The sequence below is a fragment of the Sycon ciliatum genome, chromosome 5 (assembly GCF_964019385.1).
Source record: "Sycon ciliatum chromosome 5, ocSycCili1.1, whole genome shotgun sequence".
Taxonomy (NCBI): Eukaryota; Metazoa; Porifera; class Calcarea; order Leucosolenida; family Sycettidae; genus Sycon; species Sycon ciliatum.
In genome coordinates this window covers 28,158,311-28,166,370 of record NC_088647.1, presented here as the reverse complement: position 1 = coordinate 28,166,370, position 8,060 = coordinate 28,158,311, and positions in this window count along the sequence as shown.

Here is an 8,060-nt window from a genome sequence, read left to right as displayed (position 1 = left end):
TCGTTTGTGTGTGTGTGTGTGTGTATGTATGTGTGTGTGCATGTGTGCCTGTGTGTGTATGTATGTGCGTGTGTGGGTGTTAATGTATGACTGTACAGATATGTTGCCTAGAAGTAACATGGTGACAGAGGGTGCTGGAAGTCTAACAAGAAACCTTTAAAACACAAAAATCTTGTGGCTTCCATCACAGGAAACAGCTACTAAGCCCTCACTTGTCACGCAGACACCCATCGGCTTGTCCAGCTCTCCTTTTCCAAACTCAGCCAGTGGTGTGTAAGTTTCTGTGGCATATACCTGCAGAGAACATGGACAACACTGGTGAGCGTACATGAATAACACGTATTATAGATGGTTGATGCATGGTGATTAGGGACTGGCGGATTCTGCTCGAAAAGGTGGCAGATTCTGCTCGAAAAGCAGTAAAATTGGCAGAACCATACAAACCTTATGGCGGGCAATTCCTCGAATTCAGCTCTATTTCTTTATCCACATACAAACATGCATGAAACTTACCAGAAAAGTACCGAATTCTGCCAATTTTTCTGCCGGCATAATCCGCTGGACCCTAATGGTGATGTATGGATGATGTATGAATGATGTATTATTGTTGATGTATCTGTCCCTTCAGGAACTTGCGGTTCCGTGACCGCGTTGTTTTCCGCGATTTGAACAAACTTTTCCGCGATATCCACGATATTTGAAAAAAGAATCTGCATTATTGTAGAAAACTGTCCTTCGTACTTGAAAAGCACCGCAATATTTCGCAATGATTCCGCGATATCCACGATATTTGAAAAAAGAATCTGCATTATTGTAGAAAACTGTCCTTCGTACTTGAAAAGCACCGCAATATTTCGAAAAGCACCCACAATATTCGAGTCTTTCTTCGATGTTGTTTAGTTCTTCAAGCTCGTCAGTAGTTTACTTGTGAGATCGATACCAGAATGGAGAAGTTTCTGGGCAAATCAGCGGCTGAAAAGTCAAAGAAAATAAGGCTCGGGTCGAGTGTTGTCTGAGAATGGATGAAAACTGTCTTGCAAGCTCCTGTCATCACTTGAACCCAGTCGTAATCGAGTACAGCGCAGCACAATCCTACCTCACTACACTACAAGTAACAAAATCGGACGAAATTTGTGGCATTTTACCTCGCAACTTTTTCCGCCATATTTCCTAAATGTCTTTTTAGAGGTACAGATGTATGGATGATGCAATATTGGCGGATGTTCATGCATGTCGATGACGATACTGGAAAGACCATTGGACAACACGGTCAAACCACGATTCAAGGTACGCAAAGCAACATTCTGTAAGAGCTAATGTACTCTTGCTTTACTGTCTTGTACTCTGTGCATGCAGTGTACATCACTTTCTGTGTTCATATCAGTGTTGTCTGATGATTGCACTGACCATGAATCACAGACTAGCAACAAACTGACCATGCTCCACTGTTGTATATGTACTGGGTACTACTCTCTGCCTGTAGGTATTTAGAAAGAAGAACACGACAACAAGCTCTCCCTTACCATAACACGTCCATTGCCATGATCTACGACTAGAACATTGCCGTAGGCATCTGTAGTGACATCATGCGGTTGGCACAGCTGCCCAAAAGCGCTGCCCTGAGACCCGAACGAAGTGATATACTCTCCATCGACGGTCATCACCTTTTGCAGGAATAAATAAAATTGAACATTCACACACACCACTGTGGTGACAGCAAGAGTATAGATATAACAGGAGTGTAAGAATAATACTCCAACACACAGTGCATAGCTACTATCATTATGACTGTAATGATGATAAGGTTACTGGTGTGCAACTGTAAAAACTCAAAACCTGAGGTAAAACATGGACCTGGCACCAACATTTGATTACTATGTATGTATTTATTGTAGCACAGACACTGTTTGGTTTGTGACATGATGTATAGACATGATGTTTAAGAGTCTAACTTCACATCAACCTATACACTCTTCCACTGAAAAGGACAAGTAACAGGCAAACATGGCCAACAAGCATTTGCATGACGTACACATTCATTTCTGATTGAATGAATGTTTTCTTGCCCGAACCTGTCTAGTGCTTAGCCTGGTAGATGGATTGTCAATAGCAGTAAAGTCTCAGAAACAGAAGAATTCCCAAAGTACGTCTATAATTTCTTGAACAAGTCCAGTTTGCATGCATCCACCCAGTTAACACATCCCATCAGATTCCAGAATCCTTCTGAAGCTCAACTGAAACAGGGTGAATTTAGCGGAGCAATGCATATTGAGCAGAGAGTGGTGTTCTTCTTGCAGATTTGTGAGTGCGAAGTTTGACGTGTTGCTCATGTGTTTCAGACTACAGCCATGAGTCAGACCCGTGTCGTCAATTAGCTGCAAATGCCATTTCCAACCATTCGGAGCATCCACCGACTTAAGAATAATTCCTGACACGATAGGAAAATGAAGTTGCTGCTGCTTCTGTTTTGGTTGTTGTTGTTGTTGTTGTTGTCGTCGTTGTTGTTGTTGTTGTTGTCGTCGTCGTCGTCGTCGTTGCGGTTGTCGTCGTCTTTGGTATCGTTGTTGATGTGGGTGCCAGCTGAACATGCTAACATACCTGTATACAATGGTTGTTCTCGTCTGCAATTAACAACCTGTTGTGGTACACTGTGATGCCGCTTGGGTATTGAAATTGGCCTTGACCACTACCTTCTGTTCCAAATGCATATCCTGTCTCACCACTGCATGGCACAACCTGTACAGTACCAGTGTACATAGAAGATAATTATCTGTGAGATTCGTAATTAGGGTTGCAAGGAGTATTCGAGTATTCGATTGATATTCGTTTGAAAACACGATAGGAGGAATGCGTTCCCCTTTGGAATATTCGTTTCAAGGAAGTGTACGGTTAAGTACGTTAATGTGTCGATCTATGGTTGTATTGGCGCTGTAACGCATGCGGATATGTGCACTCTGTTCAAGTGTTGATCTATGGTTGTACAGGCGCTGTAACGCATGCGGTTACGTGCACTCTGTTCAAGTGTCGATCTATCATAGTTCCAGAACGGATGCAGTGCATATTTATACACAACCACACACACACACACACACACACATGCTCACACAGCACTCACATATACATACACACACCACATACACACACACACATACACAAACACACACACACACACACACACACACACACACACACACACACACATAAAGCGCTCCTATTGCATTGACTCACAGCCAGAAGGGTCAGGTAGGTCAGGCAATGCATGATGATCTGGATCCAGAGGCAGGAAAGATAAATTGAGGGCGAAATCTCCGCAACTCTTGAACCACCGGTCACAAGGAGTACAGTGCTTTTTCAAGGACACCACGCCGTGCTCGTAAGTGGCACTCACCCCGAGATTGTGGTGAACAGGTCGCGCATTGAAAAGTATACGAAATGTGACAGGGTTGTCTCAACCAGAGCTTGGAGCGATTTTGAAGCTTGTTCATTTTCGCCCAAGCCATGAAAGGGCTTCCCGGAAGCTGCTCTGAGTCAACACGGGTGTCGGACATGAAGTTGAGCGCCATCCTATTGCTTCTTTCACCTCCACGCGTCCATTTTCGTACGAACTGAATGTGACCTGCGCTTCGCCTGTTCACCAGCGATTCAAAGTTTTCTCGCACATGATCCCGAAAAGTGACTGTTGGTCCGTCCTTGAAAAAGCCCTATGCTTGCAGTCCCCCCTTTGGTGTGAGATTAGTTTCCCTCGCTCAGCTAAGTATCTGTGCCTCATAATATCACCATATGCTTGATCTGCTGTTACATGATTGAAAACTGTCCCTCAACTTGATGCTGAACAGTGATATAGGCTAGTTCTATCTTTATGTATACCACAGTACACTGTTAGTGGGTAGGAGAGGGATTTTACAAAATACAACTGTACATGTACAGTGTGTACTGTCTGGTTACGTTTCTGACCTGAATCCGATGATTGTAGTTATCTGCCACAGCAAAGCACGGGCCCAGTACACTGTGGTTCACTAGGACAACACCAATTGGCTCATGGAACTCGCCAATTTCTATTCCACGTATTCCTATAGTGCTGAACTCTGAGTAGTTTCGGTCAGTGATCTGCACAGGAGGGCATGGAGGCAGACAGCAAAGATAAAAGATGATTTAGAAATAGACAATAACTTGGTCAAATGCTTATGACCAGTATCCTCATTTCACGATCACGGTGGCTAGAAGTGGGTGTGCGAAGCAAGACTTGAATTGGGATTACCAACATAAACAGTATAACTACAATACATGAAAGTGTGTGTGTGTGTGTGTGTGTGTGTGTGTGTGTGTGTGTGTGTGTGTGTGTGTGTGTGTGTGTGTGTGTAGTAGACGTTTGGATGCCTTTCATCATCGCTGCATCCGCACAATATTAGCCAGTGATCTAGCCAAAGCCGGCTGGGAGGGCGACCTGCCGGCTGAGACAGCTCCAAGGGTAATTTTGGCCGGCTGCAGTCACCCCCATGTAGACTGTAGTGCCCCATATCCTAGGCGTAGGTATGTACAGTACAGTACATAGCACTGGCTACTCAGGCTCAGTGCTAGCTCGTCACCCAAGCTCAAATGCACTTGAGTATGCACTTGAGTACGTCAGAAAAATGTAACAGGTTGGGTCATAGTTCGCTGCTTCTGGTGGTGTACATGGCTGTGGCTAGGCTGGGTCTTGTCAGATGACCAATGACTATGTACACTGCATGCAGACATGACCTTGGTGAACACGATCCATGCTCATGTAGCTGTTTGCTTCCTTTTTCATATTTTGTTAATTTACCTATAATCACATTCACGTTCACAACTGCCTCATGAATGACCATAATTGGACGAAGCGAAAGGAGATGCAAGCTGCAATGAAAGATTTGTAGTGGTGTGTGTGTGTGTGTGTGTGTGTGTGTGTGTGTGTGTGTGTGTGTGTGTGTGTGTGTGTGTGTGTGTGTGTGTGTGTGTGTGTGGATACGTGACTGATGGGGGGGGTCTGGGGGCGCAGCCCCCAGAACGATGCATTTTAACTGGAACGTGTTGGCCGGCTGGCATAAAATCCTGGCTAGACCTCTGATTAGCCATCCCTCGCAGTCAGCAGCAATCCGATCGCATCACGTCTGCGCAGTTATGTCGTCACTGGGGTGACCCAGTGCCACTCTCTGTTAAGATGCGCCATCGTCGTTTAGAGTGGCTTGGTCATGTGGCTCGGATGTCGGAGGACCGTGTCCCATTGCAGCTGTTGTTTGGTCGTTTGTTGGCTGCGCGCCCCTTCTGCGGTCCCAGGCGTAGGTGGAGAGACGTTGTGGCTACTGACACGAAGTCCATTCCAAACTGGTTTGATTGCGCACAAGACCGGTCAGCTTGGCGAGAGCAGGTTCTGGTTTTTCAGCCTCCTCGGGCAGTAGAGAAATCCGTACTCTGCTCATCTTGCAACCGGGCTTTCTCTCGTCCTCAAGACAAGGCACGGCACAAGTGTTTGGCTGAGCGCCAACTTCCCGTCCACCAACAGCGTGGTTCAGCACAGTGCGTCAGTTGCTGCCGATGGTTCCGTAGTAAGGGTGGGCTTGCAGTTCATTGCTGCCAGCCTGCACTCCCTGAACATGCAGATACGGCATTGACGGCGTCTCTCGCTAGTTGCTGCTTCCAGCATTGTCAACGCTGCAATCGCTGCTTCAAGTCCCGGGCTGGTTTTAACCGCCATAACTGCAACCGTGGAAAACGTCTTGCTGCAGCCGATAGGGAATCACTGCCGCTGATCTGCATGCATTGCCCGAAACGTTTCCGACGACAGCAAGATTTGACGAGGCACCAGAAGTCCTGCCAATGACGGTGCACTCCAAACTCTGGCCCCCTCCGGGGGTGACATTGCCCAATGGGCAGTCATGCTATAGTAGTAGTAGTAGTGTGTGTGTGTGTGTGTGTGTGTGTGTGTGTGTGTGTGTGTGTGTGTGTGTTCCGCGGATGTTGTTGTTTGGCACATTGCTGCCGCCATACCCTGCGTGTGGCCCGCGGAAACGATGGCGAGACGCAATTAGGGTCGACCTGCGACGAATAAACATCGCCGACAAGTCATGGTTTGACACAGCGCAGGAACGATCTGAGTGACAGCAAGCAAGCTTTGCTCGGCAGTAAGATATTGCCCGCCACAAGTGCATCATGGAACGGCGTAAACCAGTCCAGCAGCAAGCCAACAGCCGCCAGTGCTCCCAGTGTCACCGATAGTTTCGGAGTGCGGGTGGCATTGCAGAACATCGCTGCACCCAGTCCTGTTCTGCCCCGAATGTTGCCAATGCCACAAGCTCTTCACCTGTACGCCTATGTATTCGGAAACCGTGCTGTCCCGCTCACTGTCCCATTTGTGAACGTTGCTGTAAGTCGATCCAGGGCTTTGCTATCCACAACTGCAACCGATCCACCAGGCGTCCAACTGCTGATGAAAGGGACAAGTTCCAATTGCAATGTCAGAATTGCAAGAGGCGTTTCAAGAGGCGAAACGACTTATCCCGTCACCAACGCTCATGTCTCCTCACGTCTCCGTCTCGCTCAACGAGAAACACGTGACCTACATGGCAGTGTATACAAGGACCAGGACCAGGATGTGTGTGTGTGTTCATGTGTGTGTGTTGATGTGTGTGTGTGTGCATGTGTGTGTGTGTGTGTAAGTGCGCGTGAGAGTTCGCCATGTACATGTATGTGTGAGCAGGGGTGGATCGAGCAGGGGTGGAATGGGCAGGGTAGACAGAGCAGGGGTAGACAGAACCTAGATGTTTTTGCCTCTGTGCAGGTTGTAGGATGTGGAGTGTTCAAGTACAACAGTAGCGAAACACCAACACCATACCTGTAGTCGGTGGTTACCAGTATCAGCAATGATCACTCGTTCATCATCTGTTACATGCACAGCGTCTGGGCCATAGAACTCTCCACAGTTTCTTCCCTCGACGCCAACCGTCTGCTTGCACTGGCCATCAACCCCATGTATCTAAGTGCATTAACAAAAAGGAATACAATAACAAATTCAAGCACACACATGCACACAGACATAGCGCAGATCTAAACATATACATTAGAATGTAATTCTATGGTGAGAATCTAGCCACAAACTCGCCCAGTAAATATCAGGCAAACATCCACTCCCCGATTCGCTGATGGCCGACCCATTCACATCACAACCATAGCGAGGACGATTCATTATTTTTAAGTTTTAACCATAGCGAAGACAATCCCATTGAGATGTTGATATTCAGACCCAGCAGACAGCGGTTCGTTCCAACACAGCAACAGAGCTCATCAGTGGAGTGTGTAGATAATGGCTGATTCAGGAACATGAGTGATGTTGTATAGGGAAAAAAAAACTATCACTCGGAATTTCACACTTTCTCTCTAGTGTGGCATGCCCTAGCAAAACAAATGTGCAAGGTGATAACAGATAGTTTAAACAGAGGCCATGCACGTGTGCATTGCTTGGACCTGCATGATGTTATGTCCAGCTTGTGTATACATGTACATGATGTCATGCCCAGCATGAGTATACATGTACATGATGTCATGTCCAGCATGAGTATACATGTGCATGATGTCATGTCCAGCATGAGTATACATGTGCATGATGTCATGTCCAGCATGCGTATACATGTACATGAGTAGCTATTGGCTACCAGCAGAACCTCTAACTGTCTGGTGATTGATTTCTTGCACCAATTCTACCACTGCATGTAGCCCTTTCCCAAAGGTGCTCTTTTAATTCGCACTTAGTGCTTTTCGCGTCCCTCAAAATATGCTGAAAAAGTGCTCTTTTTCAGTGAAAACAGGCAAAATGTGCTCTTTTTTCAGTAAAGCATAGCCATGTAACATTTTCAGATATGAACCTAAGCTGAGAAATGAATACGCACTCTTCCATTTATGGGTCCAAGAAAGGCAAAACAGGAAGTAAAGTTCAAAAAACCTACTTTTTACAGCATTGTGTACAAAGTACAAGCTTCACCAACTTGCTGCCCCCGAAAAAAGCGGCGCCCATCGAGCACTCGGAAACTGTGATCGCATGCATGAGC